Source organism: Spermophilus citellus, assembly GCF_964194105.1.
Source record: "Spermophilus citellus genome assembly, chromosome: 4".
NCBI lineage: Eukaryota > Metazoa > Chordata > Mammalia > Rodentia > Sciuridae > Spermophilus > Spermophilus citellus.
In genome coordinates this window covers 190147966-190163666 of record NC_138185.1, presented here as the reverse complement: position 1 = coordinate 190163666, position 15701 = coordinate 190147966, and positions in this window count along the sequence as shown.

Here is a 15701-nt window from a genome sequence, read left to right as displayed (position 1 = left end):
ATATGAAGTACAATATCTATTTCAAAATACAGAGGCTAGTAATGATGGCAAAGCTGCTGCCTACTACAAGCTCTGAGGGGGACTTTGTGACAGAAGTTTGTGGTTTGGGGCTATTTTGAAATGAATGCAAATCTCGAGTTATTGAAAAATCTAATACCAATTGAGTCTCTTGTCAAAATATGCAGCTAAGATTCTTACTGCTTTCTTATTTAGAAACAGTGGCTCTTTCCTAGCAAAGTTAAGAAAGAAAAAATATCAGGGACATATATTAAACCAATATTGAAAAATAATTTATTCTCTCTTGATATCTTCACTCAAGTTGAAGAAATAGCCTTAACTGTGACCTGAAAATAAGGAAAATAGGGTATGCATGTGTTGGGCAGGAGTAGTAGGGGAATTTTATACGCGCACACGCCTACGCACACATACACACGTGTACACACACAGATCCCTTTCAAACCAAGCACTTAGGGTTCTATCTTTTGGGGATAGAGAGCCACCACAATTTTCAGTCACATAACATACCTAGAAGTTTAACTTACCCTCTTTTTAAAGTGGTTTTGTCTGTCTTTCTCTATCAGACACAGGCCAGGCTCCATTCTAAAACTAAATGACTTAAATCATGTACAGTGGACTCTAAATAGAGTACATCTAAATGCAAAGTGGTTACAGGAATAGAACAATCAGGTTGTATAATAGACTTTTCATTTCAATCCAGAAGTAAGCAACTACTATATAAATAACTTCTCTGTGAGAACCATCCCCCCACCCTTCAGATTACAAGAATATTTGCAGATTGAAGAACTTTTATAAAACACAAATTACCAACAAATTTTCTGTGTTTTGCTATCAAAATGAAGTGAAATAATAAATGCTCAGTGAGATTTTTCTGTGGACAAGGCATCCTGATAGAGTGGGATGATTCAGCATGATGTAAGACATCAATCTTTTAATGATACAAATGTGTGTTATAAGGCAAATATTATTCCAAGTTACCATAATAACAGTACAAATACAAGGAGACATCGATAGCACATAAGGATAGACGAAGCACAGACTCATATACACACAAAAGCTATGTACCTGAGAGACAGTGTGGTGTAGTGTTTAAGGAAACAAACTTGAACCAAACTCCTTGCATTTATATAAACCTGTATGTTATCTTGGGAAAGTTATTTTACTTTTGAACACCTCAGTTCCCTTATCTGTAAATCAGATATGGTATAGTAATGTCTGTGCCACAAGAGTGCTACAATGCAGGAATGAGGTAATCCATGTGGAATACTTATCTTACTACCTGGGAAATTGGGAAATTGAAATCATTCTGAAACTTATAACAAATAGCATTCACAATCACATGGGTAATGTACCACATATGAAAGCATTTGTGATAGTATGCCTGTAGGTTGCTGAGACACCAAAGAAGACACCCAGAAATGGCATGTGAGAGAAGGTTTATTGAAATATGCTTTCAGGGAAGGTCCAGTGCTAACAGACTGGATAGATAGTACCTCTATCTCTCATGGTGCTTTCCCCCAAAAAGCGCACCTCCATGCCTCACAGAACTCTGTCCAGAGGTGGCTGGCTGGACAAGCATTTACCCTCACCAGAGTGTTCTCTTCCACACCAGTTACCATTAGGGGTAGGAACATTTATAAGTTTGGTACCAAAGTATGACTAGCATTCCAAGGAACTTGTGTACTTGCTAGAAAAGTTTCTAAGTAGTTTCTATAGATAACACTAGTTGCCGTAGTTTATAGTGTATGAGAGAGTCAGTGTTTTTCTAGATAATACCCATCTAAACATTCTAGTCTGGACTTACTTTTATTGCTGCCTTGACTTGGCTAAGTTCTTGCAAATAGAAAAGGGCATTTCAGAGACATGGTATCTTACTATCTTCCTTCTTTTCAAGGATGACACAATACCTATTTTTTAGGTGGTTACATCTAGTTATAATATAGATGTAAAAATACAGGTACTGAAGTAAAGAAATCTAATTAAAAATTGAATAGTCCTGACAGTTAATATGTTGGATAGGGCCCTTGTACTATCTCTGTACCCTCCCCAATCCCCATTAAAATTAAAGTAAAATATTTCTAAAAAGTTATTAACCAGGAAGAACACAGAAGAATGAAAGAAGGAACAAGTTGTTTGTGTGAGTGGAAATCAATAAAAGTAGGTCAAGTTACGTTGAAGAACCCTGGGAAATTCCAAAATTGGGAAAACCAAGGACATAAGAAGAGAAAAAACTGAGCAAAAGTCTGCGTAAGGGGCATTAGGAGCTCCCCTTCTTATGTCCAACTCTTGCAAACAGATGACTAACCCTTCCCTCTATCACATTCTAGAGCAGACACATACATACGGAAAAAAGATGTTTATGCTGGAATATGAATGAAAGAAGCTCTGGACTTAGCAGCACCAAACACACTAATATGTAAACTGAAAACGGGAATCAATCAGTCTAAACAGTGAATCATTAACTTCCTAGGCCCCTACACTCAATTGTACCCTCAGCACCTAGAATTATGCTCCAGGCTTATACACATAAGCAGGAGAATGTAGGATTTCTCATGGATCAAATGGAAATTGAAGACCATACTATTTAGGAATCTTCCAATAAAATGGGCATGTTCAATTGTGGAGAGCTCTAAGGGGACACACAGAGCTTCCCGCTATTTTTCTAGTAACTTTCTTGTAAATATGAATGGGGAACCAATCTTTAACACATTGTTGAAGAAATCCTGTACATTTATGCAAGAAAAGGATGCAGACAACCACCATAGAGAAACTTGGATAAAATAGAGCCAATTCAAAACATTAAGAAACGTCCAAGAAAATATAAGTGTTCTCAAAATGATAAGAAAAATAAATATTTCACTTGTAAAAGTTTAACTCTGGAATTTGGATATGTGGAAGACAAAACAATAAATAAAAGGGAAAACAATGCAATTACAAGGTTGGAAATCCAGGATATTTTGTAAATATATTTAGCTGGTGCCTCTTTCAAAATTAACTGTCTTTTATGCTAGAAAATGACATCCTTCTCCTCTCCTCTTAGCCCCATATGTATAGTCAAAAAAGGGAGGATATAGAAATCTAAATCAAGATCTGTGTCTCAGTATCTTGAGAGTCAAAAATACTTTTATGTGTACAGCCAAATAAAGGGCTTACATCCCAAGACAAAGGTAGAAAGACATTTTAAATGATGAGAACATTAGTAGAATGCCTTTCTTTGCAAATGACAGAAACCCAACTCATTAATAAGCAAAGAGGGGAATGAATGATTTAGGGATTGAGTAAGGTACTAACATGGAACACCCAATATCCCATGTCTTTATCAGTTCCTAGAAAATGGTAGCAGTCGATCTTGGGTGTGTATTCGAAGGACAAAACAGGGAAGTGAGATTTTCTGTTTAAAATAAGGGCATGACTATGTTAAAGTGAGAGCTTTCATATAATATATGATTGATCCAAGAATCATTAAAAATGCTGATAGCTAAAACTGCTGTACTTGTCATTGCTTAATTACTTGGTGCATGTTGGGGGAGCTTGGCTTTAATCAATTAAAATTATGTTTTATACAGACTTGGAAAAGAAATATTGTGCCATACAAGTTAAACAGGTGAAAACTTTATTCATGCCTATTCCAATAGGGAAAAGAGACTAGTGTGATAGAGAAGAGAGATTAAACTCAACTCTACTGAAACAAAAGGAGAAATAGTTTTTAAGTGCCTGAGGTAAAGTAGTAGAAAAGTCCTGAAGGGTGTTAGGGGAAGGTTGGTCAATGGGATTAGGCTCTCTGTGTTGGCTAATTGGTGCTGACTGAAGTTAGGCTCCTACCCTCCCACAGAGACTGAGAGATGGGGCTCTTTCTTTCTTGATGATTGCATTTCAAAGGGCTGGCTCTCAGCTCCTGGAGAAAGACATTTCTGGATTGTAAAACTGGCAAGAGGCTGGAAGAAGATTTACATCTGAGATAGTCAAAGAATTGATAATTACAAGCTTTAAGAAAAAGGAGGTCAGGGCCTGTAGTCAGGAAGGAACCAATCTAAAGTGTGTCAAGTAGAGGAGAATATTACTGGTCCAACTTAAATATGGGAAAATTAATCACTCCATTTATTACAGATAAAAGGAAAGGGGCATGGCATTTAGAATAAGAAAAGATGAGGGGCTCAAACTGGCTCTCTACCACAGTTGTATGAATTCCCATATAGTTGTAGTGAATATAAATGTGCTAAGTTAAATTAGATAAAGTAGGTAGCATGTTTGGACTGGATTGAGACAAAGAGTAATTATTCAGTACCATTTAGCTCTGCTATTATCAAAGTGAGACTGAAATTCAGATCCAACCAAAGTTCTTGGAGTTCCTTACACTATGCATTTGCAAGACACAGTTTCACATTTGTGACGTTTCTGCCCAAAGTGCACCACTTGAATCTGTTCATAAGAAACCATTATACAACCCCAGATTGAGGGATGTTTTCCAAAATAATTGACTTGAATGCTCAAAAGTTATCCGGTTTCAGATTAAAATAATCTGGAAGAGGAATGATTAACAAGTGCAATGTATGATCTGAGATTCTCTTTTGCTGGAAAGAGCAGTAGAGTGATTCCTAGCAAAATCTGAAAAAAAAAATGGTAATTTAGTGATGTTAGTTTTCTTATTGTATAATTTCTATGGTTATTAAGAGAATGAACTTGCTATTAGGAAATATTCACTTAGTATTTAGGTATATATACATACTGTCAAAAGGTTCAGAAAGAATATGTGTATGTAGAGAAAAAGAAAGGAAGATTACACTGTGGAGCAAATATACAAGATTTCTTTATACCATTTGTGGTATCAGGATTATGCTTCCCAAGATGTTTGTGACCTAATTCTCAGATCCAGAAAGTATGTTGATTTGTATGGCAAAAGGGACTTTGTAGATGTGAATAAATTAAGGAGTTTGACATGGGAAGATTTTTCTGAATTATCCAAGTAGGACCATTCTAATCACAATTATCCTTGTAAATGAAAGGAGGAAGAAGGAAAGTCCGAATCAGAGAGATTTGAAGGCATTGTACTGCTGACTTTGAGATGGAGAGGAGAGCCATAAGTCAAGGAGGCAGGGAACTCTAGGAGTTGCTAAAGGCAAGTAAGCAATTTTTTTCCCTAGCACTTCCAGAAGAAAAGCAACCAACCTACACTTTTAGTCTAGTAAGAATAAATGTGTAGTGTGTGCAGTCACAATTTGTGGTTATTTGTTACAGCAGCAATATAAAACTAATACATTATTCTTGCACCTTTTCTGTAAGTCTGAAATTATTTCAAAATATATTTTCAAGGGCTAGGGTTGTGACTCAGTGGTAGAGCGCTTGCCTAGTACATATGAGGCGCTGGGTTTCATCTTCAGCATCACATAAAAACAAATAAATAGAATAATGTCACTGATTAAAAAATGTTTTCAAAAAAGTTTCTGGAGGGCTGGGGATATAGCTCAGTTGGTAGAGTGCCTGCCTCACATACACAAAGCCCTGATTCAATATCTAGCAACACACACATACACACACACACACACACACACAAAGCTTCTGGAGTGTATTTCTTAAAACGAGAGTCATCTTTTAGCTACATTGGTCTAAAAGTTCAGAGGTGTGATTTTAGTTAAAGCTGTTGAATAGTCATAAAAACTAAAAGGTAATTACATCAGAATTTCAGTAGGCTACTCATTGAAAATCTATGTTAAATGTAGTACAGAGCATGTTTAGTATCTATTTTTAACTTACTTTAATAAATGCTAGCATGCCAAAGATTGTGGACAATGAATATTAGCATTCTAATTAACATATCAGAGATATTTAAAACTATTTCATTACAATTTCTATTTCTTTCAAAAGAGAAATGAATTGAAGTTCTAGTTTGTTATTACCTAATTCCTCTTCCCAGCCAGATCATACTATTATTTTTAGAACAATCATCCAAAACCATCTTCTTCAGCACCAATTAAAATGGAGTAATCATTTGCCTTCTATCTTCAACCAAAAAAGGAAGACAAGAAAGTCAAAGGTACACAATTGAAATACAAAAAGATAAATGAATGCAAAGGAAATATGATTGTTTCAATGTGTTTAAAACTGAGCAATGGTTTAAAAGTTGAGGGTAAATTGTGGGTATGAACTGGGCAGGACTTCTTTAAAATATTACCCTTGATTTGTAACTGGAAATTGATGAAGAGTGTAGTTTAGCATTTAATAATGGAGTAAATTGGTGACATTTATATTATTCTGGAAAAAGGCTCAGAGGTAGCTGAAAGAACTGAGTGTATGGGAAGGCAAGGTGAGATGATTTGGGGGTTTTACAGGCATACATCCAACAATAAACACAAATGTGGAGTGGTATTACTGCCAAAAGAAATTTAAAAATTAAAAGTTAGGATTGAGTTAGAGGTCAATGGGAATTTAAATCCCAGAGATTATTTTATTTTCTGAAATCTCATTGAAGTACTGACTGCATTTTTCTATTTTATTTGCAGCAAAAGTCTAAGTGGTTTATCTGTCATTTTGCAGTTACTTCTTAGAGCCATGGCTAATTACCTATTAATTACAGGAGACTGAAATAAAAACATTTGCCAAATTGTGTTTGTGTTGAGTAGCACGCAGGAGAAATAGGTTAGAACTTCTTCCTTGATGGACACTTCAGGTCTATCCTGTTCAAATCTGGGGAGACTCTCAACAGTGCAGAGACCTCCAAAAATAACCTTGCCCCGAAATAAGAGTGTAAGGAAGAATTTTAGCTTTCTGTGGGGGCTGTTTCAGTCTTTGTTGTTTTAGGCTAGACCCTTGATATTATTTAACATGGTTTATTGTACATAATTAGATTCTAATTTCTGGAGAGAGAGACATTTATTTTCAGCACTGAATTGGTAATTCGAGTGAGGGTAGTTTTAAATCCAGAGTGAGTGTTATTCATGCTGTATACTAACATCCTTTAGAGGTAATTGTTTCTACTGCTTTTTAGGACACAGCTTGATGAATAAAATAAATTTGGAAAAGGAGAGACACAAAATGCAGAAATATAGACCATTAAAAAGCTTATAAACCCACAACAAATACTTTAATTACATTGGATGAATGTAAATCATGAATGCCGAGCAGCTGGATGCTATGAAAATGTAAATGCAAACTAATCAGTAGAAGTAGAATAAAACTGGAAGCAGTATACATCAAAATCTCCATGGGGAAAACAGGGTTTGCCATCAGGCATTTTTTACATAACCACACACTGGACATTCCAGCACGTATATAAGATGAGAGCAAGATTTTGGATTGGGCATCAACCTCAAAATGGCTCTGTGGATTCTTATTTCCATAATGAGCTTACTTGAAATGTGTGCCTTATTTAATTTTTATGAAGCTACTAAGCCACCCTAGCTATTTTAATGATTTGGCCAGACCTAAAATTTAAAAATTGAGTTTTCCTGGTGGTGTTCTGAACAGTATGTGAGGTGAACAAAGGAAGGGAGTGGAAGGATTTCAGAATATTGATTTTATCCGCCACCTGCAGTCAGTGTTAGTCATGAGGGTAATCTAAGTAAACAGGAAGGTTACCAAGTTTCTTGTTAGTCTTTCCTGTACCATTTTAACCTTTAAAACAACTTCCAGTTATTCAAGACCCCAGTGAGATCGTTACTCTCAGCCCCTCTCCTCAAAGCCTGGCCTCAGCTTTTGAATGGAATTCTTCACTTCTCCACTGCCAGCACAAAACTCCAACCTGCTACCTGTTTTTCTGTCACAACCAAACCAGACCCTTCCTCTGACCACACCTTTGGCCCTGGAGAAAATGCATAGCAAAACTGATTAAAAACAAAGGGAAAACCAGTATATTTCTGCCTTAAACCATTTACCACAACAAAAATCTTTTTGTATATTTTTGCTTGGTGATTCCCAAACCTGGCTGTACATTAGAGTTCCTTGGGGAACTTTTAAAACTCCATTACAGCATCTATTATTAATTGATCTGTTGTGGGGTCCACAAATCAAAAATATATTTTTTTAAAAAATTCCTTATGTCATTCTTGTTATTATCATTTTGTACATGAAAAAGTAGAGGAAAGAGAAACCTTCTATTAGTGTGATAAAAATACATGGTGTTCGTTTTGAAATACATTGAAGCATTTAGAAACACATTAGAATATGTGGTATGTATTTCTGTCAAATGGACGCCTAACTCTCTGTTTCAGTTAGAGTTTTTCAAACTTTCCCAGCAACCTTCCCAGCCCCTGTTTATTTTTCTGGGAAAGAGCTTTGCTCTGTTGCACACTTTGACCTTGGACTCCTGGACTCAAGCAGTCCTCCTGCCTCAACCTCCGTTGTGACAATAGGCATGCACTCTTGTACCTGGTCTCCATGTGTGATTTGAATGTGCATCAGAACTATGAAAACTGCTCTATGTCTTCTGTGTTACAGCCATGCTTATGGAAGTACCTACTTATGAAGAGTTCCAGAAAAGAGGAACTTCATCCCCATTCTGACTTATTATTATGGTTTGGATGTAAGGTATGCCCCAAAAGATCATGTGTGAGACAATGTAGAAGGTTTAGAGGAGAAATTGTTGGATTATGAGAGCCTTAATCCAATCAGTGGATCAATCCCCTAACGGGTGTTAACTAAATGCAGGTGGTATGTGTCTGGAGGAGGCCAGTCATTAGGGGCGTGCACTTGTTGTATATATTTTGTATATGAGGAGTAGAGTCTCTCTCTTTGCTAATGATCATCATGTGAGATGCTACCCTCTGCCACACACTCTACCATGGTGCTCAGCCTCAACTCAAGCCCAGAGGAATGGAGCCAGCTGTCTATGGACTAAGACTTCTGAAACCATGAGCCTTCAAATAAAATTTTCCTCCTCTAAGGTTGTTCTGGTCAGGTCTTTTAGTCACAGCAATGAAAATGCTGACTAAAATACTTACCTAGGAGGCTCTTTCCTCTCTCCTCTTATTCCCAGGGGCAAGGTGGGGGGCGGTGTGTGTGGAAATCTCTCACTCTTCAGGACCCCATTCTTGATTGTTTCTGGGGATCTTGGTGAACAAATTTTGATTCTTCCTCAAAGGATTTTGTTTGTTTTTTTGTTTGTTTTTGCTGAGCTCATGATGCTGTAACAATTCTACGTCTCTCAAATCATGCCTACTGAACATCTCTGCAGGTGCACACTCCTATCACAGTGATCCTAGAGGCCTTGCTTCCTCTCAGTCACTTGTTCATAAATCCTGGTAAAGGTGTAAGATCTGAGGGTGCCTTTCATCCCTTTTTCTTTCTGGAGTACTGCCATTAGGATGGAGAAGTTTGTTCATAGCCTGGTTAATAGCTACTAATTCCCAGAAATGTTGTAGTTCTGATGAATTTTATTGAACTGAGAATGTTAGTCCTAAACTTATAATAAGGTTTTGTCCTTAACATTTTGAATTTAATTGTTCATTTAATACTGGACATTAGCAGAAGTTCTCTCTATGGGGTAAGATGAAAAAGCAGAGGAAAGAGAAACCTTCTATTAATATGATAAAAATACATGGTATTCATTTTGAAATACATTGAAGTGTTTAACACATTAGAACATGTGGTATGTATTTCTGTCAAAGAACACAAAGGCATCAATAAAGCATGGGAAATAGTCCCTTGAGCCCATAATAAGAGACTTAAAAGTGATAATATATTGACCCTGAAAAAGACCTTAATGTTATCTGTTTTCTTGTCTTTTTAATCTGATTCACTGAGCTCAAGGGACTCTAAGAACTCACTCATGGATCTCTAGAGAAGGTACATGGGAGTAGCAAAAGAGGTTCTGAGCCCTTAACTCTCTGTTTCAATTAGAGTTTTTCAAACGTTTCCTTTATTAAGATCTATTCTAAAAATTGAGGTGTCTTATGAAAAGAATTTGTAAGAGCTTCACTAATGAATGACAAACAACTACCAAGAAAATTAGAGAATGATTCCCTATGCAAGGAGCTATGGAAAACTGTGAGAAACCGCACAGTGCATAACACCAAAGAGAAATGGTTCTAGTTCTGTAGGGAGAGAGCCACATGCTAACCTGAGTAAGGAGACAACACGGAGAAAACAGAGAAGGTCTCTTGATTTGCCAGATCCCCATTCTTTCTGCATGAAGGATCAAGAGGGACTTTCACATCAATTATGTCATGAAAAGACTTGATTTATAGCTCAGTTAATACAAAGAAACCTTAGAGAATAAAGCTCTGTCCATCTAGAGCTACTTTCATCATTTGGGTTACAGGAACTATTTCATTTTGGCTATTGTCCTTCCTTGCTGCAATTAGGATGAACCATGGCAGAGACTTGATATGAGGTTTCTAAGTGATGCTTGTGGGCCAACACTTACATCAGGGATTGGAAATATTTTCTGTCAAAGACAGAGACTAAATGTTTCAACTTTGCAAACCATATGGTCTCTATAGCAACTACTACAGCAGTAGAGTAGAAGCTGCTTTAGACAATGTGTAAGAGAATGGCATGGCAGAATTAGGTCTGTGACCTGTAGTTTGTTGACCTCTGATGTGCACTAGAAGACCGTTTTGTTCATTCAGTTTTCCTATCATATGTTCCCATAATTATACAGCTGGCATCAATATTTGACAGAATATTTCTCTTAAATCCATACATTTAAAATCTTTAGCAAGTAACTGGTTGACTTCCTTTAGGGATGGTACTGTATCTGGAGATCAGTGTAGAAGTCTGTGGTTGGTTGGTTGGACATTTGGCATCTGCAACAGCTAAATCATCCTTGGGGAATGTGAGCCTGTGGTATTTGGCTCATGACAACTTCATTCATACAGCCAATCTGTCAGCACTGAAATGGTTGATGGCAGAAAATGATTGACAACAACTGGTCCAGCCAGTCTTCTGTCTATTAGGCTTTTCCATGGTGGTGTTAAATCCTGTTTCATGGAAGGTACTTCACTGCTCCCCACCCTTTTCAACCTTATTTTCTGCCCTTGTTCATCCAGAAGCCTCAAGATTCAATCCCATTATATGCTTTTGTAGCTCTTATGGACAGACATTGCTTAGATCATGCTACTTCTTAAGGAAGTAGTCTCTTTTCTACCTTAGCAGGCTCAGTGCTTCTCTGGCTATTTATTGTTGTGACTTAATCTTATGGTTGTTTTTATGGCAAGGAAGTGAGGTGTAGATAGATCCTGGGAATGCAGTAGGAGTGTTCCACACTCTCATTAAGAAAAATATTTGGAAATAGCGATTCAGAATTACAAAAGATTACGACCTGGAAATTGTCGGTATCAATGTGCAGAACGTAGTTTGTAAAGGATGTGGAACAAATGAGCACACACACACACACACACACACACACACACACATACACACACATACACATACACACAGGTGGGATGTGAGGTATTTACAGTGAAGATGAATAAAGAGAAGATAGAAAAATTACTAGGAATAAGATCATTTACACCTCCTATTCACAAATCTAATCAACTTTTTTGAAGTACTTTTCTTTTTTACTTCTTGGCTTGGCTTATCACACTTGCCACATCTAGATGAATCCTGAGCTCCCAATGAAAGAGAAGCAAGTGGTACATATTGGAGTTGAGTACAGCAAATTCATATCATAGGCACATTTAACTTTACACAAATTTACTCTTTCTATTCCTTTTTTCATCCCTTTGCTTCATGGACCATTAATTTGTAAGGTATTAGATGGGGTAGATAGGTCAGGATGCCTTGTCTGAGGCAGGGAGGAGCTGTAGGTTGCTGGAGTGCTACACTGGAGCCAGGTCAAGCTAGGAAGATGTCAGCATGGGAGGGCAGCACAATGTCGGGTGTCAAAGTCTACAAAGGGTGACTTGGGGGGACTACACAGGCAAAGGCCTATCATGGGTACTCAGAATCCAAGGAGAGCAAGAAGAGCATTCAGGCATGGTAGTGGTAAGGCTTGGAATATTAAAATCCAAGTAGGGGGATGAAGGTACCCTTTTCATAGAAAATGGTTATAGTAATATGTTTGTATATGTGCATGTGTCAATCATATTCTACTTCCATTTCATATTTGACATTTTTGACCACAATATGGTCATTCTTGAGATTTTTTTCTTTGTGTGGCTTCTAGGGAATATTTTATTATGATTGTTCTTCTATTTCTTTCATATTTCCTGCAGATTTCTCTTCTGCCTATTCCTCATTAAGTGATAGCTACATTCTCAACCTTCTGTTCCTCTTTCTACTTATTCTGAATCATCTATCAACTGTCATCTATATTGCAATGATTTACAGGTTCTACACATACCAATAACATTACCCTGAATTTTTAAGTAACAAAGATTTATAATTAAAGAAATATAAAAGCCAGGTTGGTTAGTGGGTACTGAGAGTTAGATAGGAATAACATGTTCTGCTATGCTGTTACACAGTAGGGTGACTATATGTAAAGATAATGTACTCTGTATTTCAAAAAGCTAGATGAAAATATTTTGAAAGTTTTTAACCTTAAAGAAATGATAAACATTACAAAATACATGTATGAAGATGTGAGAAAAAAAAGAAAAGCGTTTCCTTAGATTATGTAGAGAGAAGTGATGGGAGGGGAGGAGAGGGGATGGAGGGGATAGGAAAGATACTGTGTGTATATATTTGATTGCATAACCAATATGATTCTGCAACCTGTACATTTAGAAAAATGAGAAATTATATTCCATCTGATTCAAATGTCTGATATATCAAAGTCATTGTACTGTCAATATAACTAATTAAAACAAATAAAAAAGAAATGATAAATAAGTATATGTGTTTATTTAAACATTATGCAATGTGAAAATGTATTGAAACATCACATAGTATCCTACCAATATGTACAATTTTTGTTTTGTGTATAATAAACTTTAATTTTAGTTTTAAAAATAATTATTTGCCTAAGAAGTAATTTAAAATCAACAGAACAAACTATTCTCTCCTATTTTCCAGAAAAAACTATTCCAAACATCTGCATGAGGCCTCTTATTTGGTAAGATGCTTCCAGGGTTCTTAAACTCATCCTCATTCCTCCTGGTCCCTTATTTTTTCCCTTTTATTCTATTAGGTAACAGCAATCTATATCCAACACCTAAAGCCAGAAACCAAGAGAATCATGACTATGCCATTTCCCTCTCACATTTAGTCACTCACCAAAGTGTGATTGATTTTACTTTGTATATCTCTTGAGCCTATTTTCTGTTACCCATTCCTATTTCTACACCTCAATGCAGACTTTTCATTTCTTCCTGAGATTATTGCAAATGATGTCTTGGTCTCCGATCTTACTTCTTCCAATTCATTTTCTATACTGCTTCCAGTGATCCTTTTAACTAAAAATATTATCATTCCATATCCCTGCTTAAAATTCTCCAACAGGTTCCCATTACCTAAACAAAACATCCACACTTGCTGGCATTGCATGCATGGCTCTCTATCATCTCACTCCTGACTGCCGTTCCCTGACAATTTTTCACTCAGTTCCAATAACACTCCACACATTTGGATTTAAATGTGATGATTTGAAACAAGTTTGTATGGAAGTATGTCTGAGTTCTGCCAGGAGTTTTAAAATATAATTAATTGTCTTCATTTGTCTGCAAGAAAATTTGCCCTTGAAACAAACATGAAAAGTGCATAGAACATTTATATCCTATAGTTGATGAGTTTCTGAAATACCCAGAATCATATTCCAGGAGCAGGAGATAAAACACAGCACAAGGACTGCAAACCTACCAATCTCTCAGAATTTAATTTGGTGGACTTGATTCTACAGACAAGCAAGCAAAAACCTTTCAAATCAGTTTTATAAAAGAAAATGGACAGTGACTTACTTTTGTAGTAAGAAAAAAATAGACAGAGGGGAGGAGTAGGGAGATAGGTTTAAAGCATCTCCATGGTCCTCTTCAGGGCTTAGATGAATTTTGAAATTCTGAATGTCTTCTTTTAAATATTATCTTCTCCTCTTGCATATGCTTTGCCTCTTAAATTCATGAAGCAGCTAACAGCAAAAATAAGTGAGACAGTCACATGTCTTGTAGGCAGGAGAGGAAGGAAGAATATGGGAAGTTTGTAATCATTTTAAGCTATCAAAAATTACAGTAAAATTATCAATCATTAGGTAATGTTATTTAATTACAAAATATTGGGAAAAGATAATTAATTGCTGAGTCTTCTAATTTATTTTCATGGATTCACACTTAGACTCCTCAGTGGATTGCTATCTGATCATTTCTGCTTATCCAAATACAGCAAAACCAGGGAGAAGTAGATTTTGAGTATCAAAATTTATTTCCCATCTGTTTCTGGGTACCTTTTTAATAAACTTTGAGTCCACTTTTATAAAATCATATTTATTTTCATAAGCAGTGGGATTTTGACATATATTGGAAGTTGCTTGATAAAAGACTGAGAACCACTCCCTTCACCAAACATATTACATAGTAGATGTTCAATAAATAATAAATAAATGTGAATTCAAGTATTATTCTATGTCATGCTGTTCCGTAGGAGATGTTTAACATTTAGAATGTTAGCTGCAAAGCTAATCCTTCTATCGGTGCATTGCTATTAAACATATCCCTGTGGATGAACGTAAAATATAACAACATCTTAGGTATCTTCACAATTCCCCTTTAAACTCGAAGTATGATTCCACTGATTGTGTTGCAAAAAAAAGCCTATTTCTCAAAAAAGTATTTTTACTGTATTGATAACTTGACAAGCTGCATGAAATTAAAAAAAAATAGAACTAGGCAATGGTATTTGAAGAACCCACTCAAAGAAAATTTCTATTCAAACAAGCACCCAGATTACCTAAGAATACTGAAATAGTGCACATACTTACATAACAAGCCAAAGATGATGGTAATTGAGGACCAGTGGTTTGTGAGAATGTGTCTGACCATTCTGTGCCCAAAGATACATCCAAGGTGCTGATTAGGCTTCAAGAAAGACAGCCATTCTCCTTGTATCTTTTTTTTATCCTTAATTATGCTCCTTCAACTCACATTTTCACTGTATTTGACTAGACAATGACAATCTAAGCACATTTCCACAAAATGTGCAATTTCCATAGAAATTGAAAGTGCACTTGTAAATTTAAAGTTCAGCTTCTTGCTGATATTTGGTACTTTATTTCCCACATGGACTTAAAATGTCCCACTCACTGTGAAGTTGGGAATGAATATACTGAGACCTAAACTCTCCTCTGATCATTATAAGAAAGTACCTGGTTGCTAGGAAAAACATCATCAAATTTTTACTTCTTTTTGTTCTTTTATTTAAATGACCTCTATGAAAGTGAGTTTTTCTTCTTACGTTTTATGCTCTGTACTTGAAAAGACCCACATATAATTATTTAAGAGTAAATTAAAACATGACTGAATTTTAAAAGAACATAGCTTAGTAAGGTCATGGATTAAAAATAGTATATCAGAGAACTTTTATATTTGCACAGAAATCTCTAATATAGTTGTCTAAAAGAAAATGCAGTTGAAAGTGGATTTTCTTGTAAATTATTTTGCTTAACAATATAGTTATTCTCTTCTACCAGGACTTGACCACCTTGTATTCCCCCCAATATTTCCTCAGTATAACATTTACAGTGAAGATTTAGAAATATCTATTAATACAAGAAATGTGAATTTATCAAGTAAATCTAAGATTGTCACTAGCTATAA